The 24,743-nt window shown below is 42.6% G+C and overlaps 1 protein-coding gene across 5 annotated transcripts in view; it reads right to left on the reverse strand.

Annotated features, from left to right (window-relative positions):
- march8 (membrane-associated ring finger (C3HC4) 8) overlaps nt 1-24,743 on the reverse strand; it is a 243,893-nt gene that overhangs the window by 77,162 nt on the left and 141,988 nt on the right. The window contains exon 1 of one of the 5 annotated variants that reach the window (XM_034184268.1): nt 11,626-11,630. The exons of the other annotated variants lie outside the window; for them this stretch is intronic. The gene's annotated coding sequence lies outside the window, so the exon portion shown is untranslated. Of the gene's footprint in view, nt 1-11,625; nt 11,631-24,743 lie in introns of those variants that run through there. 5 annotated transcript variants of the gene reach the window in all.

Raw genomic sequence — 24,743 nt, forward strand, 5'->3', positions numbered from 1 at the left:
AAACTATTTGCTGAATTGAGCCGTTGCTGTTCTTCATGCAAATATAAGAAAACAATGAGTGCAACTAAAAGCAAGAAGGCAAAGTGATTTGAAATGCACCTCATTTCTTCAACAAGTAATTGTTTAGAAGGTGACCTATGAGCCGGTCGTAGCGTACACTAATAACCGGGAATATGAATGACCAAAGAGCCCAACAACAAAATCTTTTAAGTGGGGAGCTCTTAAGAGAGTCAGCTTTATTTAAAACAAACAAAAACTTCTGTCATTACTTGTTTTCTGGCTGTCAGGGTTATAAATGCAGTAGTCCGCTTTGAGTAACGTGCATCAACCCTTCAGTTTGTGAATAAACTGCTCTCACCACGAACCTTCAGCCTGCTATAATAAAAAAAAATTGTAAAGTGACTAAAGTGCTCTTTGGTCTTGAGCATTTATTTATTTGTATATTTGTAGGATCATTTAGTATGATCTGACACATAGTTGGTCAGCAAAAAATTACATATAGACTGCGAATAAATAAAAAACAAAAAAAATAACATTGCAATGCATGAACAAAGAAGAGCTTTTGGGAAAGATTGCAAACCTCATGTAATGTATTCTCTTCTGCTGTATTTTTGACAATATTCCTCAGTATTTGATTTTAGGGTACAGACAGATTAGTAAAAACAGACTACTGAACTGGTGCTAGACGCTTAGTGCTGGAGATATTGTATTTATCACTGTGAAGATAAATTTACCTAAATAGGCAGACATAACACTATAAGGTTAAACAGTTTAATGACATCACTAACTGGTAACACAATGATCACATATTAGAATGCAGGGGTGGTGACCAAGTGGTTAGTGCACTTGATTTCAGTGCGGAAGGTTCCTAGTTAAAACCCCACCCCCGCCACATGTAATGTGAAGTTGCATCAGGAAGTGCATCCAGTGTAAACTGGATTTGTTGTGACGACCCCAAGTGCAAACAAGGGACAAAGGGACTAGAATGCCGTATTACACACAAAAAAACCAAAACATCTCTGGGCCTACTAGTGTTATTGGCCTCCTTCACACATAACGTAAGTGAAGCCAACTAGCACACGGAGGAGGATTTGCATGCCATTTGTGAGCTGCCTCAAACACCTCGTACACCTGCCGCTACAACCATTCGCACACACAAGCGGCCAAAAGACAGCAAATGCCCTGTGTGTGCTCGTTTGATCCCCTGTTGGCAGGTGTCGGCCAAATTCCAGGTGTCCAGGTGCATTCTGGTGATATCTGGGGCAGAATTGGGGTGAAATTATGGGAGGGAATTTTTGTGTTTTTGAAGTAATATTTTCTGAAATTTAGAAATTTTCTGATGAGCTGAGATGACACCATGCCAACATGCACAGGCAGATTGGCACTGGAGCGAGTTGTTGTGGAAAGCTGACAAACGTCATTAGACGTTCCCAATTCGGGGAGTATCATTATTTGCTGCAGGAACTGTGTCTGGATGACGGCTGCTTTCAGCGGTCCTTCCGCCTCTGCGGGACCCAGTTTGAGGACGTCCTGTCCCGTTCACGCGCGCACATGTAAACAATAAAAAAAAAAAAAAAAACTCTGCTGGCTGCTGCTGGGCTGCTGTCGCTCTTCCCTCAAAAACTCTGTCATAATTGTCTTTAGAAACCAGTCACCATTTGCTTTATTATACATCTGTGTAGTTAATCAATAGAATAATCTTCACGGAATATTCGCTTGTGCACGCACGTAAAGAAATAAAAACAAACTCTCCGCTGGCTGCTGCGGCTTGTCTTCCCTCAAAAACGCTCCATTTGTTTTATTATACATCTGTGTATAATAAAATGCGGCATTACAAACAGAGGAGAAGAACATTTTTTGATGATGTTTTGTGTATGTGTTGGCCTCAGAAAGTCGAATTCTGCGCAAAGTTTGTCGAAATTTGATAGATTTCTGTACAGTTATCTAATAAAAAAGGTGGATTCCAGTCGGGAATGCAAGTCTACAGAGTTGTGTGCCCGCCCCCAAAGTAGGGTGCCACGGGTTCCCAGGTAACCACTGAAATCGAACCCTGTGTGGAGTGTGTGTCGTCGCCCCCCAACACAAATGGCTTGTGGAGTGTGTCATCCCCCACCAACACACACACACACACACACACACACACACACACACACACACACACACACACACACACACACACACACACACACACACACACACACACACACACACACACACACACACACACCATGCGCTTTGCTGTGGACATCACAGAACAAAGCAACAGAGAGTGAGCCTTTTTGTTCTGTAACCTGCCGAGGTCCGCAGACAGAGGTGGACGTGTCCTCCTGCGATGTGCAGCTCTTCAGATATGCGTGCTCGCAAGTCATAGCTCGGGAACAACTGTACTGGCTTGTAGGATATTAAGTTGCATAACTACAGTATGAAGCACAGAAGCTGGCATGCTGTCCTCGTGTCAAAATAAATTAAAACAGATTACTTCAGTTGACCACAACGCTGGTGAATATCGTGCCATGCAGGAAATCACCCCACAGGATGCCCTCGCGAGGCGCGTGTCACTGCGGGATGTCCCCACACTGTAATAATTAAAACATATCACACACGGATCACTGCCGGCTGCATGTGTTCACGACATGAGAGCCGGCTCTTCATGACACGGGAGCCGGCCAGCTCAAGCGCATCAGGTAATTCATGTAAAACATGAAAGAGAGAACAGTAATCCACATCATTTCATTACTTCCTGGTGTATGTCTAGGCGGAGGCTAAATCCACTTTTTATAACAGGAATTAAGTATTATTAATTGTGGTGTTTTATTCGTTTTTCCCTCCACTGCTGTGTGTGTGACTGTCCATGTGCTCGTACTGTGTTCATGCACGCGAACACGAGCATGCACGAAACCGTTGCCGCGATATCGTGCGTGCCTGTTCGACAGTGCGCCCCTCCCCAACAGCAGGGGGAATGTTTTGTGGTTCCCTATTTCGTTTTTGGTTTGCAGATTTTCTTTCAGTTTCTGCGTCTTTCGTGTTATGTCTGAAGGGGCCCTTACATTCATTTCAGAGCAAGCTACTTACTAACTAATCTAGCATTCACCCTTGGCCAAGTATGTGACTCCGCCTCAACAGAGACTGAACCCAACAGACTGCTGGCACACATATCTTTTGATTGTGACCATCAGAGGGTGCTACGGTAACAAGGATAGTTGTGTGACAGAAATGTTAGCAAAAGCTCTAGTATAGCTATATACGAGGTCTGTCCAAAAAGTATCAGACCTTTTTATTTTTTCAAAAACCATATGGATTTGAATCATGTGTGCTTGCATGAGTCAACCTTGAACCTTCATGCGCATGCCTGATTTTTTTCACGCCCGTCGGTTGCATCATTCGCCTGTGAGCAGGCTTTGTGTGAGCACTGGTCCTCCCCCCTCATTGGATTTTCATTGCAAGGAAAATGTCTGAACGTTTTGGAGCTTTGCTGCATCAAATCTTTCCAGAAACTATGAGAGACAGTCAGGTGGAAACCATTCGGAAGATTCAGACGGCTTTCGGTGACGATCCTATGGGCATCACACAGATTAAGGAGTGTTACAACCGGTTTAAAGACGGCGCACAATGGCGGAGGGTGTGCCGCGCTCCGAGCGGCGATCGACAGGCTGAAACGACCAGATCATTTCCGAAGTGAACGCTGTGTTGATCCGGGATGTCGTCTGACTACCAGAGAAATTGCAGAAGAGGTGGACATCAGCATTTTTTCGGCACATTCCACTGTTACAGGAGATTTTGTAATGAAAGACGTGCGGACGTTGGAAGTCTCACAGGACATGTTGTGACATGTCCAGCTCTGACACAATTCCTCGGATACTCACTCGACTGAAAAGCCACCGAAAGCCGTCTGAATCTTCCGAATGGTTTCCACCTGGCTGTCTCTCACAGTTTCTGGAAAAATTTGATTCAGCGCTGCTCCAATCGTTCGGACATTTTCCTCGCAATGAAAATCCAACGAGGGGGGTGGACCAGTGCTCACTCAAAGCCTACTCACAGGCGAATGACGCAACCGACAGGCGTGAAAAAAATCACGCATGCACACGAAGGTTCAAGGTTGGCTCATGCAAGCACACGTGATTCAAATCCATAAGGTTTTTGAAAAAATAAAAAGGTCTGATACTTTTTGGACAGACCTCGTACTCGTATGGTACTGATGGAGTCTTATCAACTCTCAAAGTAATTTTCTTCTCCAACGTCACCCTGCTTGTGTGACACCTCAGTCATAATGAAGAGCTCTCAGCCAAATCAGCACCGCAGTTCATATTCATGATTCAATGCCGCCGTTGCCACTTCAACAATAAACGTGAGTGGATCAAAAGACTCTTTTGAGAGGACACAGACAGCAAAGAGGAAAGGAGCCAAAGAAGTGGGTTAGGGACGGGCTGAGGGAGAACATGCAGGTGGTTGGTGTGACAGCAGAAGGTGCAGAGGACAGAGTGAGATGGAAACGGATTATCTGCTGTGCTGTCCTCTAACGGGATTAGCAGAAAGGAGATACTGAGAAATAAGGGGCCAAATAATCAAAAGTAGAGAACTGCTGGAACGTAGGAGCTGCAGAAGCTAACAACTACTTGACAAATAAAAAATTAAGAATTACATGAAGCAAAGGTAATGTATTTGTACTATCCAGCTTTTTTGTTACAAGTGGCTGCACATTATTTCAAGTTATTTTTGGAAATGTTTACACTTTGGTAGTCTAGCATCCCATAAAAATGATATAATCACGGCTGGCAAATATGATCAGCAGTGCTCAGCCAAGTCAGATTTCAAGAATATCAAATATGTAAGTAACATATTTCGAGCCCTGTAACCACCACTAGCAAAAGCCATTTGCATTTATTTATTTATTTTTTGACTTAACTGGATAATGTGAGCACACCGTCTAATAAAACATCCTTCATCGAACTAATGTAATGCATTCATTTAAATACATCTCGGTGGAAGCACGCTCAGATTTTTGTTCAGTGCAGAGCAACATTAGGCGTGATCTCTCACGCCTCAGTACTAACAGTTGACTGGGCCCAAAGAAACAGCTAACAACTGTTTAAGAAGATTAACAAGGAATACTAGAAAAATATCTAATTTCCTGTCATTTTGCCAAGATGTCGACACCAAGCTTGTGGTCATTAACAGCAACCACAAACTGATCTCATCTTATGTTTTAACCTACTGACACCATACAAAATCCACGCCTTGGACTGATGTGGAACAATATAGAAACATGGAGGTCAAACCCCACCATTTGAATATTTTTCTTAGTACGTTTTACAGATGTAACTGTAGAGGGAAGCAAAATCACATTTCCAAATTATAGGCCAAAGCCGATTTCCTCCTCCAAGCAATTATCTCTTGGATGTCTTAAACACAGGGTTACATCATGATAAATGCATCTTTCAATGTGTGCAATTTGTGCAGCAAATCAATTTTCAGTCTACTGAGAAGAGAGAGAGAATGAGAGAGAGAGAGAGAGAGAGAGAGAGAGAGAGAGAGAGAGAGAGAGAGAGAGAGAGAGAGAGAGAGAGAGAGAGAGAGAAAAGGGAAGTTGGGGTTGAGGGGTAGAATTCTGTGGAAAACAGCCGAGGATAACAGACACAGTATAACAGCACAACAAATTGCTGATTCTTGCCTGTAAAACGTCCTTCTCGTCCAAATACAGAGCAACAAGAATATGCTACAAGGAAGAATTACTGGGAAATAAAATCTCAAACCAATGCGATTTATAAAATAGCAAACAACAGACCACAACGTGACACAGGTGCAAAAAATAGGGAAGTGTTAGTGTTGCTTCCTCATTTTCATTTTGAAACTCCCATTTCTTTAAAAACCTCTCCTCATCCGCATGACCTACAAGGTCTCAGAGTGGCCTTCACTGCCAGCGAAGCAGGAGAGAATGAAAGGCCTTATTCTCAGGTTTTATGCATAATTCTGATAAAGAAGGGCTCAGGCTTCGCCGTGTCCGTCTTTTTCCACCTCTCCTGTGGCATCTGTTAGAAGGCTCAGCCTTTGATAGCACAACCCTAGACTGGACTCTGAAGACTCCAGCTCATAAAAAGAGCACGAAGAGAGTGGCAGAGGTCTTAGAGAGCTTGTATTGTCTTTTAGGACTGTTGCTCTCTCCTCTTCTCTTTTCTGCAGGGAAATTGGCTCAGTTCTCCTTTAAGCAAGAAACTGAAAAGATAAAAATGTATTTAATTCTCCTGCATGCTGCTTTATAAAATTTCTATCCTTAGCATTACCTTTACATGCTGATGGTTCTATAGTCTGTGCAGTCTGTTAAAAATGCATCATTCAGATGACTGGTTTACCCTTATAACTGAGGTGTGCTACCACTTTATGCAATAACAATTAAAATCAGGAATTATGCAATTATACATGCAAACACTCAACTGAACAGCAATGCATGTACACGTGTGATTTGTGCACTGCAGTATCAATAGTGGCACAAAGAGGACACTTACTTTAATGAAGACATACAGTCAACTTTTTTGACAAAAGTGCTACAACACTGAAGAGGGGCAAATATAAATAAATAAAAATTCAGACTTACATTCAGACTTATGGCAGAGTATAAAGAAAGGTTTGTGTTTCAGATCAACAACTTCCAACAAAAACTGAGACACTCAGTGAGACTGTTCAACCATCTGTACTTCCTTAACAACACCAAAATGCAGACATTAAATGAGTCTCAAGTGGGTTTTTATAGATCAGGGCCTGGTTTCATGAAGCAGCCTAATCTTTCAGTCTACTAAACTTTATTAGTGGACTACAGTTAGTCACCCAACATTATCCGTCTAATCACCGTTTCACATTGATGGCTAAACTTGTAGATTAGCTGTCTTAACTTAGTCAACTGGTTTCACAGGCATAACCGCCTCGCGCGTGCAGTTGCTGAGAGATGTCTCCATGCATGACAGTTTTATTTACTTCCCAGTTGGTCATTGTCATGTTGTTGCCTTTGTTTTGTTAACTGGCTTTATTAACATTTACAGACCCATACGAACTGCAGAACAACATGCTTAGCACTTAACCTAACAGTTTCTTCTTCTACACTTTCGTCAACCTTTTTGTGCACACAATGCTGCTCAGCATAACAGTGACACCTGGTGGTTCGTGTGAGAACTGTCACAAACACATCATGACAGTCGTCTGCTGCAAACACGGCCAAAAGCAGAGGAAGCTCTTCTTTTGAAGGAATACGAGCGATGTAGGGGTGCTTTTGAGTGTTCCATCAAGTGGTGGTACATGATAGCTGCCATTTTTTGAGGTAAGGCATTGAAGTTTTATCGACTAAAAAAAGATTAGCCTCCTTTGTAGCACTTTGTGGAACAACTAATGTCAAAAAACTAGTCAACTAAGTGAGTTTAGTCCACGAAACAATGTTAGACTGCTTTATGAAACCGGGCCCTGGTCTGAGTCTCAAATGAGAAAAGACTGCACCATTCAATGTGAATATTCAAAACGACTGCAAAACAAAAGTGTGGGTAGGCAGGATTTGTGACGCAGAGTATGAATCCAACAAAAATCAGCATTTTCAAAAAACAAAAAAATTCCTGCTTGTTGCCCTCTAAGTTACCAGTCTCCTGTGAATTCATAACAGTTTTGATTTTGTGCAAAATGTGCAAAATTGACAGGAAATGATGCACATTCAATGCAGAAATCAGTGGCAGTAAGACAGATTTTAAATAGGCCTAAGTATGCTTTTTTTTTGAGGATCTGGGATCAAGTTTGTCTAACAGACTAAGACAAAAACAAAAATGATGAGCCACTTCATGAGTGTCAATGTTCCTTCCCCCATTTCTATGCTATTTTCAAAGTGACTTGGAACAAGTGTGTAAGCTGTAGTTCTGGTGTTTAACTGCATTCTTTGAACACATAACCTGCAGATTCCAAAGCACATAAAGGTCCATCCCCGAGCCAGCCAAATTCTTATCCATGTGACCTTGAACAGTTACACAAATTTCTATTCTAATTTTCTACTTTACAATTACTACACCGTGCAGGCAGCTATGGGCTTTAGAAAATAAAGACGTCAAACAGCTTCAAGTGACGGCAACAAAATGATTCAGCACAAAATAAATAAAACCACCATCAAGACTGCACTTCAAGGTAAGCCATTTCCAAAGTTTTTTTTAAAACCACAGAGAAAAACCTTTCTGTGCAGTAGACCAGGTACGTTTAGTGGGAGAATAGCAAATCCAGACAGACTCCTCACTCGGCTCCTCATGTACTGCAATCCGGTGTCGCAGATCAAATGGTCCCCCCTAAAAGTCGGTCTGCCCTGCCTTCACTGTGCATGCGTCATCACCCGTGGTTCACCGATGAGTCATCATCTATCTTAGCGACAGATATCTGAAGCTTTTGTACAACAATCATTTCCACATACAACCAGCATCACTTCATCATAAAAGACAGAGGAAGCGATCAGAGCGTGGCGGCTACACAAGCTGCTAGCTGATACGTTCACTGCGCGTCAGTCATTTCAATGAGTCATGGAGTTTCACCTCGTTTCTGCTTAAAACTGACTTTAGAATGATTTAAGAGGTTTTACTGTGTCATCTGATGGTTAATAATCCGGTTAATCCATTTGATTGCTTTGGGTGAAGAGACTCTGTCTTAGACGAGCGGTTGAGCTCCGAAATGACGCATGTGCAGTGGAGGCACGGCGGACCAATTTTTAGGGGCGGACTGTTCGGTCTGCGACAACAGTTATCCGCCGATTCCACAAAGATCACAACATCATCCATAAAGCCAAAGTCAGTGAACTTTTCCTCAACAACAAAAGCACCCAAGTAAATTGAGTTAGTCAACCCCATAACCTGACCCAACATCTAATCCATGCAAGCATTGTTAAGAGCCACACCAATAGTGATCAACACCAGAAATCACTGCTAAGAAGGAACAGACTCTGCCACGACTCCGCACAGTACTCAGTCCCTGTGTGTAACCCAACTATAAACTTGCTTCTGCCACAGAGGGTTGCAGGCTGTGTTAGCTGGTCCGATATCGTTGTGTGTGCCCCCACTGCAGGGACCGCCCCTAAAAGCGATTTTTTTCTAAGCATTTCTCTAGGGCAAAATAACTCACTGTTCTGGGGTATGTACTTCTGAGTGGCCTTGAAATGCCGTCTGGGAGCAGGGCTCAGCGCTGATCAATGAAACACACAAGAGAAGACAACACAAAGTGTCATTTCTAAAAGTGAGCAGAAGAAAATGAAACAAAATGGATAGCAGAGGCCACAGATGGATTGAGGAGGGGCTACAGGTGGCGGATAAGGTCCAGCATGTATTCAAGAAGAAAAGAGAAAATCTGCATCAGCACACCTGAATACCTGCAGAATTAAATATACCAATGAAACTGTCAAAAAAAAAAAGAAAAACGTTGAGGCAGGACGACAAGCATCTGAACATTCACAATGACAAAAGTGGTGGTAAAAATACTGTACCACAGATCGTCATGCACCGGCACAAAGGACTTGCTACTTTTGGGTGACAGCTGACGTTGCAATGGAGAAGACATTGCAATCAAATTTCAATCAAACAATTTTTTTTAAACATTTGTTAAATCATGGAGTAGGTCAAGTTCTTGTGGTGGAAACGGGGCCTAACAATTCTAGCAAGTTATTGGGGACTTCTCAGCATGATCTACAAAGGAGCCCAGTCCACCAAATAAAATGCTTCTTAAAAACCAACACGAGGCTGCAAAAAAAAATTGCTGATATTCACAGTTGAATTCAGCAAGTACATGCAGAATTAGAATGTGGTTGATTGAAAACTTCTTAATTGTGAAGCCAGACTACTCACGTCACTAAATGGCAAATAAGTGGGGTTGAATCCAGTTGAGAATAATCCTTGGAAGCACCTTTCCTGATACAGAGAGCAATGTAAGACGCTGTAGAACAAATCCTTCCTTCTAGCCTGGTGGGATGATACAAGCGTTCTAAATGTAAATATAGACTACTTGTGGCATTAAGACAATAGGGTCTCCATCCGCCTGAAAGGGTTCAGGCCCGATATGATACCATAGATCCCTGCAGCTTTACCCGCCCTCAGCTTTCTAATGTCACTGAAATTTAATGCTTCACCGCTGAGAGATCAGGTACAGCACTCTGGCAGGAGGAACAGACTCATACGATTGCTGATCGGTAGGATATTAGAAAACAGCAAAGGTAAAAAAAAAAGATGACACTTAAAATTCTGTTTTTCAATTTTTTCAATTCTGTTTTTTCATGAAAAATGAATTTAACAGATTGCAAGTCGTTTCAGAGATGGAGGGGGTAGGAGGGTTTAGTTTGTTCAGTTGTTTTTCCCCTACAGCACTTTGAAGGATCTAAGAAAAAACAAGAAAAGTAATTTAATTAATCGCTTTGTATCTCCTGAAGAAAAGCCATAAACCTCATCTCCTGTAACAAACTGAACATCTGAAGACAAAGAGGAAGACACAAAGCAAGGTAGTGTGGGGAAAAGAGATTAAATGAAAACAAAGATGGTTGAATGAAATATAGACATCAGACAGTGGAAATTAAGGGGCAGAAGGATGTGCATGTGCTTTCACTAAAATTTGCTTTTCCTCCCACGTGTTCATTCACTAAAACTAAAGCAGCATTTTTCACAATCTTTGTAGTTCAATGACCAACACTTTCACTCTGCTAAAGTCTCAACGTATATACAAAAAATAAACAAACAAAAAAATCACAATATTGATGACAAATGAAGAAATTATAGGTATCCTCGCACCTGTTTTATGATACAATGTTCACACAGATTAAAAACTGCTTTTCTCTTTGTCATGGTACAACAAAACCAGTCAGTGGAACTGACACAGAGCAACAAAAACTGATTTATTATCATAAACACAGACTGTATTTTGTTACAATGTACTTAAAAAAAGTTAAGTTTGGTGATGATACTTTATCATGCATGAACATAAATTTACAGACATATCAAGACTAATAATGCAAGCCCAATGGGAAACAAGATTCTGTGAGAATGGGGAGAGAGAACGTGCATTCATACTTTAAATGTTAAATGCAGCCTGTGTGGCTGAGACAGCGTTAATGCACAGAAATGTACAGCATCAGAGGAGGAAACCATTATTTTGTGATTGCTACACAGTGGTTATGTTCTACAACTCATATACCATTGTTATACCTTCACAAAAGACAAGAGAAAGGGCTATGAATTTAGCTGCAAATGAAAACGAAAGTGAGGGAGACGTAAAGGTTAGGTACGCAGTGAATGTAGTCTGTGTAGGCGAGAACAGAAATGTACTGGAACAGAGAAACTATTTTGTCAATGTTTAAAAGAGGCAACATTTTAAAATTCCATGAACACTTTCTCAAATCTACAAAAACTCTCTATCTGCCTCTCCCTCTCAAAACCAGGGCTCACCAACGTGGAGCCCATCTGCCACATTTCGTCCTCATGACTAACTGACTAATTCTCTGCAATTTATTAGATTACTGTTAACCTGATTAAACAGGAGTGTATTTATTATTTTTAAATTTTATTTTTGATTTACATCTGATTATTATTTTTTATTTTTAAATTCGCCGCGCCCTTCACCTGGAACAACTTACAAAATGACCTGAAACTTCAGGAGCTGGTCTCTTTAAACACTTTTAAAGCACTACTACAATACTTGGAGGCTGAAACAGTCTGTAGATGCTTGGACAGATGATCACATGATGCTTATTTTTAATAACATGTTTCATGAGTATCAATCTTTGTTTTATCCTGTTTGTCTCTTTTGTTTGTTTTAACTTTGTCTCTTTTGCTGCCTGTCTTGGCCAGGACTCTCTTGGAAAAGAGATTTTCAATCTCCATGAGCTTTTCCTGGTTAAATAAAGGTTGAATTGAATTATGTAATTATGTACACAACCAATCAAACGTTTGGACACGCCTTCCCATTCAATTGAATGGGAAGTACACTCAACAAAAATATAAACGCAACACTTTTGGTTTTGCTCCCATTTTGTATGAGATGAACTCAAAGATCTAAAACTTTTTCCACATACACAATATCACCATTTCCCTCAAATATTGTTCACAAACCAGTCTAAATCTGTGATAGTGAGCACTTCTCCTTTGCTGAGATAATCCATCACACCTCACAGGTGTGCCATATCAAGATGCTGATTAGACACCATGATTAGTGCACAGGTGTGCCTTAGACTGCCCACAATAAAAGGCCACTCTGAAAGGTGCAGTTTTATCACACAGCACAATGCCACAGATGTCGCAAGATTTGAGGGAGCGTGCAATTGGCATGCTGACAGCAGGAATGTCAACCAGAGCTGTTGCTCGTGTATTGAATGTTTATTTCTCTACCATAAGCCGTCTCTAAAGGCGTTTCAGAGAATTTGGCAGTACAACCAGCCTCACAACCGCAGACCACGTGTAACCACACCAGCCCAGGACCTCCACATCCAGCATGTTCACCTCCAAGATCGTCTGAGACCAGCCACTCGGACAGCTGCTGAAACAGTCGGTTTGCATAACCAAAGAATGTCTGCACAAACTGTCAGAAACCATCTCAGGGAAGCTCATCTGCATGCTCGTCGTCCTCATCGGGGTCTCGACCTGACTCCAGTTCGTTGTCGTAACCGACCTGAGTGGGCAAATGCTCACATTCGCTGGCGTTTGGCACGTTGGAGAGGTGTTCTCTTCACGGATGAATCCCGGTTCACACTGTTCAGGGCAGATGGCAGACAGCGTGTGTGGTGTCATGTGGGTGAGCGGTTTTCTGATGTCAATGTTGTGGATCGAGTGGCCCATGGTGGCGGTGGGGTTATGGTATGGGCCGGCATCTGTTATGGACGAAGAACACAGGTGCATTTTATTGATGGCATTTTGAATGCACAGAGATACCGTGACGAGATCCTGAGGCCCATTGTTGTGCCATACATCCAAGAACATCACCTCATGTTGCAGCAGGATAATGCACGGCCCCATGTTGTAAGGATCTGTACACAATTCTTGGAAGCTGAAAATGTCCCAGTTCCTGCATGGCCGGCATACTCACCGGACATGTCAACCATTGAGCATGTTTGGGATGCTCTGGACGGGTGTATACGACAGCGTGTACCAGTTCCTGCCAATATCCAGCAACTTCGCACAGCCATTGAAGAGGAGTGGACCAACATTCCACAGGCCACAATTGACAACCTGATCAACTCTATGTGAAGGAGATGTGTTGCACTGCATGAGGCAAATGGTGGTCACACCAGATACTGACTGGTATCCCCCCCCCCCCCCCCCCAATAAAACAAAACTGCACCTTTCAGAGTGGCCTTTTATTGTGGGCAGTCTAAGGCACACCTGTGCACTAATCACGTGGTCTAATCAGCATCTTGATATGGCACACCTGTGAGGTGGGATGGATTATCTCAGCAAAGGAGAAGTGCTCACTATAACAGATTTAGACTGGTTTTTGAACAATATTTGAGGGAAATGGTGATATTGTGTATGTGGAAAAAGTTTTAGATCTTTGAGTTCATCTCATACAAAATGGGAGCAAAACCAAAAGTGTTGCGTTTATATTTTTGTTGAGTATATATATAGCAGTATGTAAGTATATATATATCAGCTTTCTTTTCAACAATCTTACAGATCAATGCAAGTATACTAAAAGGTCAAAGAGCAAATTTCTGCTGGTATGGAGAAAATAAATAAACAAACAGGCAGAGCCCGATCTGCTTAATGCAACTGCAAAATGAAGCCACTCTCTTATGCCGCGTTCACACCGGGCGCGACGAGACGCCACAAATTCGCATCCGTCACCGACGGACGCGCCACCATCGCCTGGTGTGTCACTCTGCTTTTGCTGCGAAAATTCACCCCAGTGCGTCATCAAATAGGAGGAGCTTCCATTCCGCTCGCCGGCTCCAGCTGTCAGTCAAGTTAACATGACGGACTTTGATCACACGGAGCGAGTTGCCGTGCTCTTAATTGTTGTGGAAAGCTGACAAATGTCACCAGTGGTGCCATCCCTGGGTTCACAACACCCTCATGAGACGTTCCCAATTCGGAGAGTATCATTATTTGCAGCAGGAGCTGTGTCTAGATGACGGCCACTTTCAGCGGTCCATCCACCTCTGCAGGACCCAGTTTGAGGACCTCCAGTAAACAATAATAATAAAAAAAACTGTCCGCTGCCCCTGCTGCAGGGCTGCTGCTCGCTCTTCCCCTAAACTCTGTCATAATTGTGTTTATAAACTAGTCACCATTTGTTTTATTATACATCTGTGTAGTTAATAAATCAAATAATCTTCACGGACGATTCACTCGCACGCGCACGTGAAAAAAAAAACAAACTGTCCGCTGCCTGCTGAGGTGCTGCTGCTTGCTCTTCCCCCAAAAAATCTGTTATAATTGTGAAATAAAGAACAAAAGGGACATAAGACCTGCTCACAGGCTGGCTACCAGAGACAGGACATGTTCACATCCAACTTAGTCAAACTCCAGACATCTCCACATCACTACATATTCAGTCCCTGATTGGTCATCGCCGCAAGACGAAAAAGTTCAGATTTTTCAACTTGGGGAGGAGGGCAACATGACGTGACGCGATATCGCGCCACAAACGCGCCAATTGCACAAAATCGCATCACTCGCGTCACTTCATTCGCGTCCATCGTGTCGCCACAATGCCTCCTTCCATAGGGATTACATGGCAACCTGTCACTGCTGTCGCTTGCGTCACGCCTGGTGTGAACGCGGCTTTAGACAAGGGGCAGCAGACAAGATTTCCTTCCCAGACGGAGAAAACTGACATTCCTTGCCCTAGCCTCACCACACTAATATCTACCAAATCTCATAAAATGCCAGCAATGCCAGATCAGTTTGCAAAACACACGCTTTGCTTGGAAAAATGCTACTGGCATGCACAGGCATGTTGTGAGAATGAGGGATGTTTGTGTCTAGATCACTGTATCTGGCTCCTCTCTCATGTCACAGTCACATCCCTGCAGCACAGGCCATATCAAATGTTTCCTTCAAAGAGGTTCATCAGGAACGCTGGCATTTATGTGGTTTAGTGTCCCTGTCAAAGCACCCACGTACAGAGAAAATACAGCCTAACAGAGTTCTGAGTGGCCAGCTGGGTGAGAGCTGAACCAGATGAGACATCTCAACTATGCACAGCAACAACAGCTTGTGGAGAGGTTGGCTGACCACAGGCTAAATGTGTGAGGATGAAAGAAAATAAAAGAGGGGTACCATGCGGTATCAGAAGACTGTGCACTTAAGAGGGGGGAAAAAAATACATATATTATGTAATATATTTGCTTTATAACTCACTGGGTTTTACCAAGTGTCAATGCTATTGTGGCGTAGAGACTACAGGGGTCTACAGACAACTAGATGCGTCCAAGGAGAAGAGATACTGTCCCTAATTTCACACACATCTGACAGAGCTTCAATGAATAAATAGCTTTGGCTATGTTGGTCTGTTTTGTTGACATGTAGACAAAGTGTGACTGATGCAGAAGGCCAGTGTCAGCACAGGATACCAATGATGTGACCATTTGGTTAACTTCTCATCCCTGAATTTTTTTTACACAAATTCATACAAAACATCAACTTTTGTCACAGGTTGGTGCCATTTTCTGTCGAAGCTCGAAAGCAGGCCGACCTCATACGGGGACACTGACTCAACACAAACGTATATCAGTACACTTTCGCTTTTCGGTTCATCTTTCTGAAGAAAAAGGAAATTAACCAATTTCATTAATGCGTCCAAACTGGCTTCAACTGGCTGTTTTCCTCTGATGTAGACACAGCAGGCTGGGACGTGGTGCCACGCTTCCTGCACTGACGGGGGAGAGAGACCCCGCCTTCTTGCACAGATTTTAAAAATGAAGGGACACAGTCTCTGGACATTAGATGAAATGACAGTGACTTATGGAAACAAATACGCACGTGTCTATAATCATACTGTGCAGCGTTGTACCATGTATTCTGTGTGCAGTTCTGTGCACTGAACGGTCATGTGTGTACCGTACAGCTCAACACAAATACAACCCCAATTCCAATGAAGTTGGGACGTTGTGTAAAATGTAAACAAAAACAGAATACAATCATTTGCAAATCCTCTTCAACCTATATTCAATTGAATACACCACAAAGACAAGATATTTAATGTTCAAACTGATAAACTTTGTTTTGTGCAAATATTTTCTCATTTTGAAATGGATGCCTGCAACACATTCAAAAAAGATTGACAGTGGTATGTTTACCACTGTATTACACCACCTTTCCTTCTAACAACACTCAATAAGCGTTTGGAAACTGAAGACACTAATTGTTGAAGCTTTGTAGGTGGAATTCTTTCCCATTCTTGCTTGATGTATGACTTCAGTTGTTCAACAGTCCGAGTTCTCCATTGTCGTATTTTGCGCTTCATAATGCGCCACACATTTTCAATGGGCAATAGGTCTGGACTGCAGGCAGGCCAGTCTAGTATCCACACTCTTTTACTACGAAGTCACGCTGTTGTAACACATGCAGAATGTGGCTTGACATTGTCTTGCTGAAATGAGCAGGGACGTCCCTGAAAAAGACGTTGCTTGGATGGCAGCATGTGTTGCTCCAAAACCTGGATGTACCTTTTAGCATTGATGGGCCATCACAGGTGTGTAAGGTGACCATGACATGGGCACAAACACACCCACATAACATCACAGATGCTGGCTTTTGAACTTAGCGCTGGTAACAATCTGGATGGTCTTTTTCCTCTTTTGTCTGGAGGACACAACGTCCATGACTTCCCAAAACAATTTGAAATGTGGACTCATCAGACCACAGCACACTTTTCCACTTTGCGTCTGTCCATTTCAAATGAGCTTGGGGTGTTTCTGGATGTTGTTGATGTATGGCTTTCACTTTGCATGGTAGAGTTTTAACTTGCACTTGTAGATGCAGCGACGAACTGTGTTAACTGACAATGTTTTCTGAAGTGTTCCTGTGCCCATGCGGTAAGATCCTTTACACATTCATGTCGGTTTTTAATGCAGTGCTGAGGGATCGAAGGTCGCGGGCATTCAATGTTGGTTTTCGGCCTCGCCACTTACTTGTAGAAAGTTCTCCAGATTCTCTGAATCTTCCGATTATATTATGGACTGTAGATGATGGAATCCTTAAATTCCTTGCAATTGAACATTGAGAAACATTGTTCTTAAACTGTTGGATATTTTTTCACGCAGTTGTTCATAAAGTGGTGATCCTCACCCCAACTTTGCTTGTGAATGGCTGAGCCTTTTGGGGATGCACCTTTTATACCCAATCATGACACTCACCTGTTTCCAATTAACATGTTCACCTGTGGAATGTTCCAAACTGGTGTTCTTTGAGCATTCATCAACTTTCCCAGTCTTTTGTTGCCCTGTCCCAACTTTTTATGCGCTGCGAGGCGGGGCATATAGCATCCGGGTTGTCTGTCCATCCGTCCTTCTGTCTGTCCGTCCGAAATTTGTTTCGCCGCAATGTAGCTCGGCACCTATTGCTCACAGAAACTTCATATTTGGTGGGTACATGCCTTGGAGGAGTACTTCGCATGGGTTTGAAGGCTGATGACCTTGACCTACTTTTCAAGGTCACAACTGTCAAATCCTTCGCCTGAAATTTGTTCGCCGCAATGTGCAATATACCTCGGCATCTACTGCTCGCAGAAACTTCATATTTGGTGGGTCCATGTCTTGGAGGAGTACTTCACACGGGTTCAAAGTCCAATGACTTCTGATGACCGTGACCTACGTCCGCCTGTCCGTCCGAAATTCGTTCGCTGCAATGTAGCTCAGCAACTATTGCTCACATGAACATCATATTTGTTGATACATGCCTTGGAGGAGTACTTCACATGGGTTTGAAGTCCAGTGACCTTGACCTACTTTTAAAAAATTACCAATAGTTGCATTTGTTCAAAGGCTACCAACTTTTTATGGTCACTGTTGGCCACATCCTCTAAATAAATATAATGTCAATCTCCAATTTTTCCACTGTGTATCCCAGTTTACATCAAACACATGAGGGTTCAACCAAATACCTACCCCACACATGTACATATTACTGCACTTTACATGGAAAATAGTACTGCGCGGGGCATTTCATGACGGATGTCTCTAGTTTGAAATGTGTTGCAGGCATCCATTTCAAAATGAGCAAATATTTCCCCAAAGTAATAAAGTTTATCAGTTTGAACATTCAATATCTTGTCTTTGTGGTGTATTCAACTGAATATAGGTTGAAGAGGATTTGCAAATCATTGTATTCTGTTTTTATTTACATTTTACACAACGTCCCAACTTCACTGAAATTGGGGTTGTACATGTAGTGTGATACCGCAGGTTTGTGCATCTGCATACAGCTAAAAGCTAACTGGTCCTTGAATGAGGTATTTGCTCTAACCTCTGTTGCTTGTCAAGATAATACAACTTTTTTATTTTCTCGGAATGGAACTTCAATTTACAGAACTTACACATTCAGAGTCTATGTGAAATATTTTAAACAATACAATGATGAAATAGTAAATGTCCATCGTCATATACAGTACTTTGCAAATGCTGTCAGCACAATTAATGTGCCTATGATATTTAAAAGTCATAAAAAACTGACAAATATCTAATATTCATAAATGAATATAGCTGCATGTGGTATTTTAATACTATGAAATATCAGTGAAAATATTCACTGATGACCAGGTTGCCACAGAACAGATGCGATGATGCTAGATGCTAAGCAGGTGAGGTAGACTACTGGACATTTGTCAAACTAATGGCCATGTCTCAAAGTACCAGCTGTTCCACACCGCCATCATCTGGAGTGCTGGTTGTGTGTTTAAACTACAGGAGCCGTGGTGATATTTTCAAGCAACTGTGAAATTTGTCGCTGCACCTGCAACACCGACATCCTGGCAGATGCTCAAAAGGTGCACGCAGCGTGTGCTCCAGATCAGTAGGAACCAGGGTGCCGTGCTTTTCTGAGAGCTCAGCCAATCTCAGCTAAAACTGGGTAGTTTGAACCAACTTTTACACAAAAGCACAAACCAGATGAAGTCGAAAAATTTAAAGATACCACAACACCATCTGTGTGAGTGTGTGTCATAAAACCACATCAAACTGATGTAGTCTGTAGGACAGGACTGTGGGAGAGGCAGGAAACACCCCAAGAGCCTGTGCTTGTCCAGACGTCTACAGCTTGTGCATGTGTTTGTGTGAGTATGAGCACATCAGTCGGTTCGTGCATCATCAGGATGTGAGCTTGTGACATCCCCCTCTTCCTCTATCTGCATCTCATCTCAGGAATAATTACATCAGCATGTCCAAGCAGGATGTGGTGCTGACCATCATATTCAGGGGTGTGCATCAGTGCAATGGAGTCTCAAACCGAAAAACCTTGAGAGCTGCAGTAACTAGCAGATCTGAGGAATAACCGGGCCGTTCCTGTGGGATGCACGATGAAAGAATAATGAAGTATGACAGATAGAAACAGCAGGGGGTGCTTAGAAAATAGAGCGATAGAGGTGTAATAATAATGTGACATTTTTCAAGACTACAGAGACGATGCAGTGCCTCATTAGCTTCTCTTGGGGTCCTACTCTTCCACGATATGACTCATTATTTATGACCTATGTGATAAAGTCAAGCTACAGATAATTAGTTCAGCACAGTGCTTCCAAATTAACTGTGTTATTACTGCGTGAACCCTCAGCTCCATGTGACAGCATTACTCCCTCACAGGAATACTGTGAAAAAGAAATGCTTAAAGAAAACTGTGAGGCCACATCAACAAAGAACACAGAGGAAAAAGAACAGTAGAAAGTACCCACTCTGTGAAATATTTACTTCAGTCAAAAAGGGACTCGGTATGACTGTAAAAACATGATCTGATAACAGTCGGAGACCAGCAGACGGATCTTTTGTAGGCAGCAGCACTTAGCAGCTGCTTTTAGGGGAGTGTTAGCGTCAGCCCCCCTGCTGTCACTACGAAAACTATGTAAAGAGAAGCAACATTTGAAAGTGTTTGATTTTTTTATTTCCAAGTACAGAACACTCAAGGGGCAGCGCAGTGGCTTGGTGGTTAGCACTGTTGCCTCACAGCAAGAAGGTCATTGGATTGATTCCCACCTGTGGCCTTTCTGTGTGCAGTTTGCATGTTCTCCCCGTGTTTGTGTGGGTTCTCTCCGGGTTCTCCGGCTTCCTCCTACATCCAAAGGAATGTAGCTTAGGTGGATTGAAAACTTTTAATTGTTCGTAGGTGTGTGTGCGGGTGTGAATGTGTTTATCTGTCTATATGTGGCCCTGCAACAGACTGCTGTCCTGTCCAGGGTGTACACCACCTCACACCCTCTGACTGCTGGGATAGGCTCCAGCTCCCCGTGACCCTTAATTGGAGTAAGCTGTTGAAGATGAGTGAGTGAGAAAGCTCCAGCAAAATAAGTGAGTGCAAAGTGTTCAGCACCGATGGAAGTTATAAAACCATACTCGGGGGCTTTGAGAAACAAGAACCAGAGGTATGGTGCATCCGGAATGTGTTCACAGCACTTCACTTTTCCCACATTTTGTTATGTTACAGCCTTATTCCAAAATGGAGTAAATCAATTTTTCCCGCAAAATTGCTGGAGCTCTGACAGTGACCATTGGGTTCTTGGTCATTTCCCTGACTAAGGCCCTTCTCCCCAACTGCTCAGTTTAGACGGGCGGCAAACTCTAGGAAGAGTCCTGGTGGATCCAAACTTCTTCCATATACAGATGATGGAGGCCACTATGCTTATTGGGACCTTCAAAGCAACAGAAATGTTCCTGTGTCCTTCCCCAGATTTGTGCCTCGAGACAATCCTGTCTCAGAGGTCTACAGACAATTCATTTGACTTCATGCTTGGTTTGTGCTCTGACATGCACTGTCAATTATGGGACTGTAGACAGGTGTGTGCCTTTCCAGATCAACTGAATTTACCCCAGATGGAATCCAATTAAGCTGCAGAAACATATCAAGCGATGATCAGTGGAACCAGGCACCTGAACTCAATTTTGAACTTGATGGCAAAAGCTGTGAATACTTATGTACATGTAATTTCTTAGGTGTTTTTTTTATATATATATCTTTAAAAAAAAATTGCTCAACCTTTTGCACATTGTCATTATGGGGTATTGTTTATCGAATTTTTAGGAAAAAATTAATTTCATCCATTTTGGAATAAGGCTGTAACATAAAATGTGGAAAAAGTGAAGTGCTGTGAATACTTTTCAGATGCACCGTAAGAACTGAACAGCTCAGTGGGTAAATAAATAAATGGTAAATGGACTGGAATTCTATAGTGCTTTTGCATTAAATGTAGACGCTCAGAGTGTTTTATAATGATGCCTCCCATTCGCGCTCTCTCTCCCATACACACACACACACACACACACACACACACACACACACACACACACACACACACACACACACACACACACACACACACACACACACACACACAAATGTGCCGTGTCAGTGCCATGCAGGCACTCGACTGTGCATCAGGAGCAACGTGGGAATTAAGTATTCTGCAAAACAGACCTTTGGGCCAAGTCACACTCAGACGAAGACCATGAAGACCGCACTGCATCCTGAAAATTTCAGTGGACACAGGGAGGGATGAAGTCAAAATGAAAAAAATGCGGCATTTTCAAGTCCACACTTCTTCCTGATTACATCCCTGCCACGTTCTCACACTGTGTAACAAATTCCCAGTAACTTTTTACCACGCGTATCATCACTCACAAGCCATGTCCAATTCCTTCTTACAATGTTCCTGGTACAGCCACTCCGTGAGTCCACCATACTTCCCGCATTCTCACTGTACCTGTCATGTCCTGATCAATACTGCAATATGTGCTATGCTTTTTCATTTGTTGCACACGTTTTCTTGTGTCCACATGTAGGTTCAACAATAAACTACAGAAACACAGAAACAGGCTATTCTGCCAAATGTGCCCATCTCTAAAACACAGAGTCAAGTTTGCTCACTGCAGGCGTGCATGTGGGAATTTGTGTAGACAGGCACGTGCTTTGAGGTGAACCTTGATTTGTATGAGGAAGTGGGGGAGAATTTGAGGGGTGGATGTCATGTCCCAAGCAACACATCATGTCCCAATTCTTGCACAATTGGTAGGAGGGGTCTGGTTAGGTTTAAAACTCCAGCTTTTGTGGCTTCTGTTTATTCTTCTCTACAAGAGTCAAGACAGAAGTCAGACTACCAGAGCAAGAATTTTAGCTGAGGAAGCTTCTGTGATTTGAAGCGAAACGTCCTTGCGTCAAGCAACCCAGTCCAGTCGAAGATTCAAGCTTCTCTACTATGGAAACCACCTGGACAACTGAGAGCCTACACAGAAACAAGCAGACTGTTGACTACATGTTGGCTGGAACTGGCAGACTGTAAACTGGATGTTCTGATGTTTTCAATGAGAGGACGATAGAAAATTCCACCGCGGCTGGCCGTGAACGCAGCACATCAACACCAAAACAGCACTTGCTACCAACAAGGACACGCTAGAAGTTCTATCTTTAATGATGGCAGTGAGAGACTGAATTATTTAAATGCAGAGAAAGTCATTTTTATACCAGGTACAGAGGAATAACGTGTGATGTTAGAGAAAGAAACTAAGCTTCCACTAAAAGTTGGCTTTTTAAACAACCATTAGAGCCACAACTGCCCATTTTAATAGAGCAGTGTTCAAAATGCTGAAACTTTGTATCTTTCAGGTAAGAAAATGACTGTTCATCTGTGCCCCACATCAACTATCATCTGCTGCAGACTGCAGTAATTCTGCTGCATTGACCAGTTTTTCTACAAACAAATCTGAATCCAGCACTAAAGTCAAGGTTCATACGTTTACTCCAAAGAAAAACAGACAACAACCTGCACATTGAGGAGATGTCCAGAACAGAAGCCGGCTAAGATAAAGTAGAAAAACCTTCCTTCAACCTGAGTGAAACACAACATCACCTTTTTTGCAACTAATAATGCTGTCCTTGGACTTCCGGTGACGTCATGGATGTAGCGGTAGCAAAGTAACGGAGCTCCGCTGGACATAAAAGAAAATAAAGGTGACAACTATAATAATTTGACGCTGAAACGTTAGAAACAGAATATTAAAACATGAGTTCCTCTGCTGGACAAAGAAGACAGGAGAAACTTGACCCCACGCGAGGAAAAGACAATAACAAGCCGAACCCGCCGAGCCCAACTAGCAAGAATTTGGCTAGTAGCAGCACAAGTCAACCAGATACAATGGGTACTGGAAGAACTGAGAAAACTTCGAAAAGAAAACCAAGACAGACACAGTCAAACTAAACTGTCTCTTAACCGTGTGGAACAATCTATTTCCGACTTAAAAAACCAACTGGCTGAACACGAACAACAAATGGGGAGGTTGGAGGAGAGAATTAGCACGGTGGAGGACACAGAGACGCGTCACCACAGAGCACTGAGGTATTTGCAGCACCGCGATATTGAGCTTACAGCAAAGTGTGATGACCTCCAAAACAGATTGAGAAGAAACAATATCAGGATCTTTCAAATCCCAGAAGATAGTGAAGGAGGGGATGCGGCTGGTTTTGTTAAGGACTTGCTCCTGAAAGAGCTTAAACTACCACCAAACTTAGACATAAAAATCGAAAGGGCACACCACTCCCTGGCAGCCAAATCCAAGGATCCAACAGCCCCACCGAGGTCGATAATAGTGAGATTCCTGGATGCAGCGGTAAAGGACACGATTATAAAGCAGGCATGGAGCCAGGGGAAGGTGGTCTACCAAGGTAAAAGGATTTACTTCGACCAGGACTATTCTCCCGATCTGCAACAGAAACGAATGAGGGTCCATGAAGTTATCAAACAACTTAAAAAGAAGAACATCCAGGCAAAGTGTGTGTACCCGGCACAACTGAAAATTAAGCTGAGCACCGGAGAGAAGACGTTCAGATCACTAATGAGCGCCGCCACATTGCTGAAGGAGCTGGGGGTCGAGGGGCGATACGAGGAGAAGGAACGCATTGAGGAAGAACTGAAGGATGGATGGAGGAGCAAAGAAAGGAGAAGGAGAGGGATGCCTTTGTCTTCAGCTGATCTCAAAACCTTTCTGCAAGGAGAAGACTGAAGGGACCCTACCATTAAGGTGGACAATAAGCATATTTTAACTAACATAGAGATAAGGTTGGTGGACTTATAGTAGATACATCTAACGGACTTAAAGGAACACAATAAGCGTCACTATGTTCTATGATTTGAGTATATTTTGTTGTCACAAAGCAAGGATATATGATAGATGGTCCAAGGCGGATACGCTGACCCTATGAGTGGTATACACTCTGCTGGACCTCTCTTACAGTTTAGTGTAACATTGGTCACATTTGCATTGTATGTACTTTTTTCCACAGAGAAGGTAGGTCACACCTCTCTGCCCCAATACCAACGGGGATCTGACATGGTCATAGCTCAGCTGATATGTCAGATTGATGTAGTGGAAGCGTTTTTTTTCTTTTTCTTATGTTTTTCGTGTTTTGGTTCTCTTGACATACATAATTGATATCACTTGGTTGGGGGTTAACTTCAATATGATGTTTAAGGGTGAACAGGTAGGGAATTATATGGTGAGACTCTATGGGGACTATGACTGAGTTGAATTTCATAAGTTATAATATAAGAGGAATCAACAACCAGATCAA

This window comes from Thalassophryne amazonica, chromosome 13 (genome assembly GCF_902500255.1).
Source record: "Thalassophryne amazonica chromosome 13, fThaAma1.1, whole genome shotgun sequence".
In the NCBI taxonomy this organism is placed as follows: Eukaryota; Metazoa; Chordata; class Actinopteri; order Batrachoidiformes; family Batrachoididae; genus Thalassophryne; species Thalassophryne amazonica.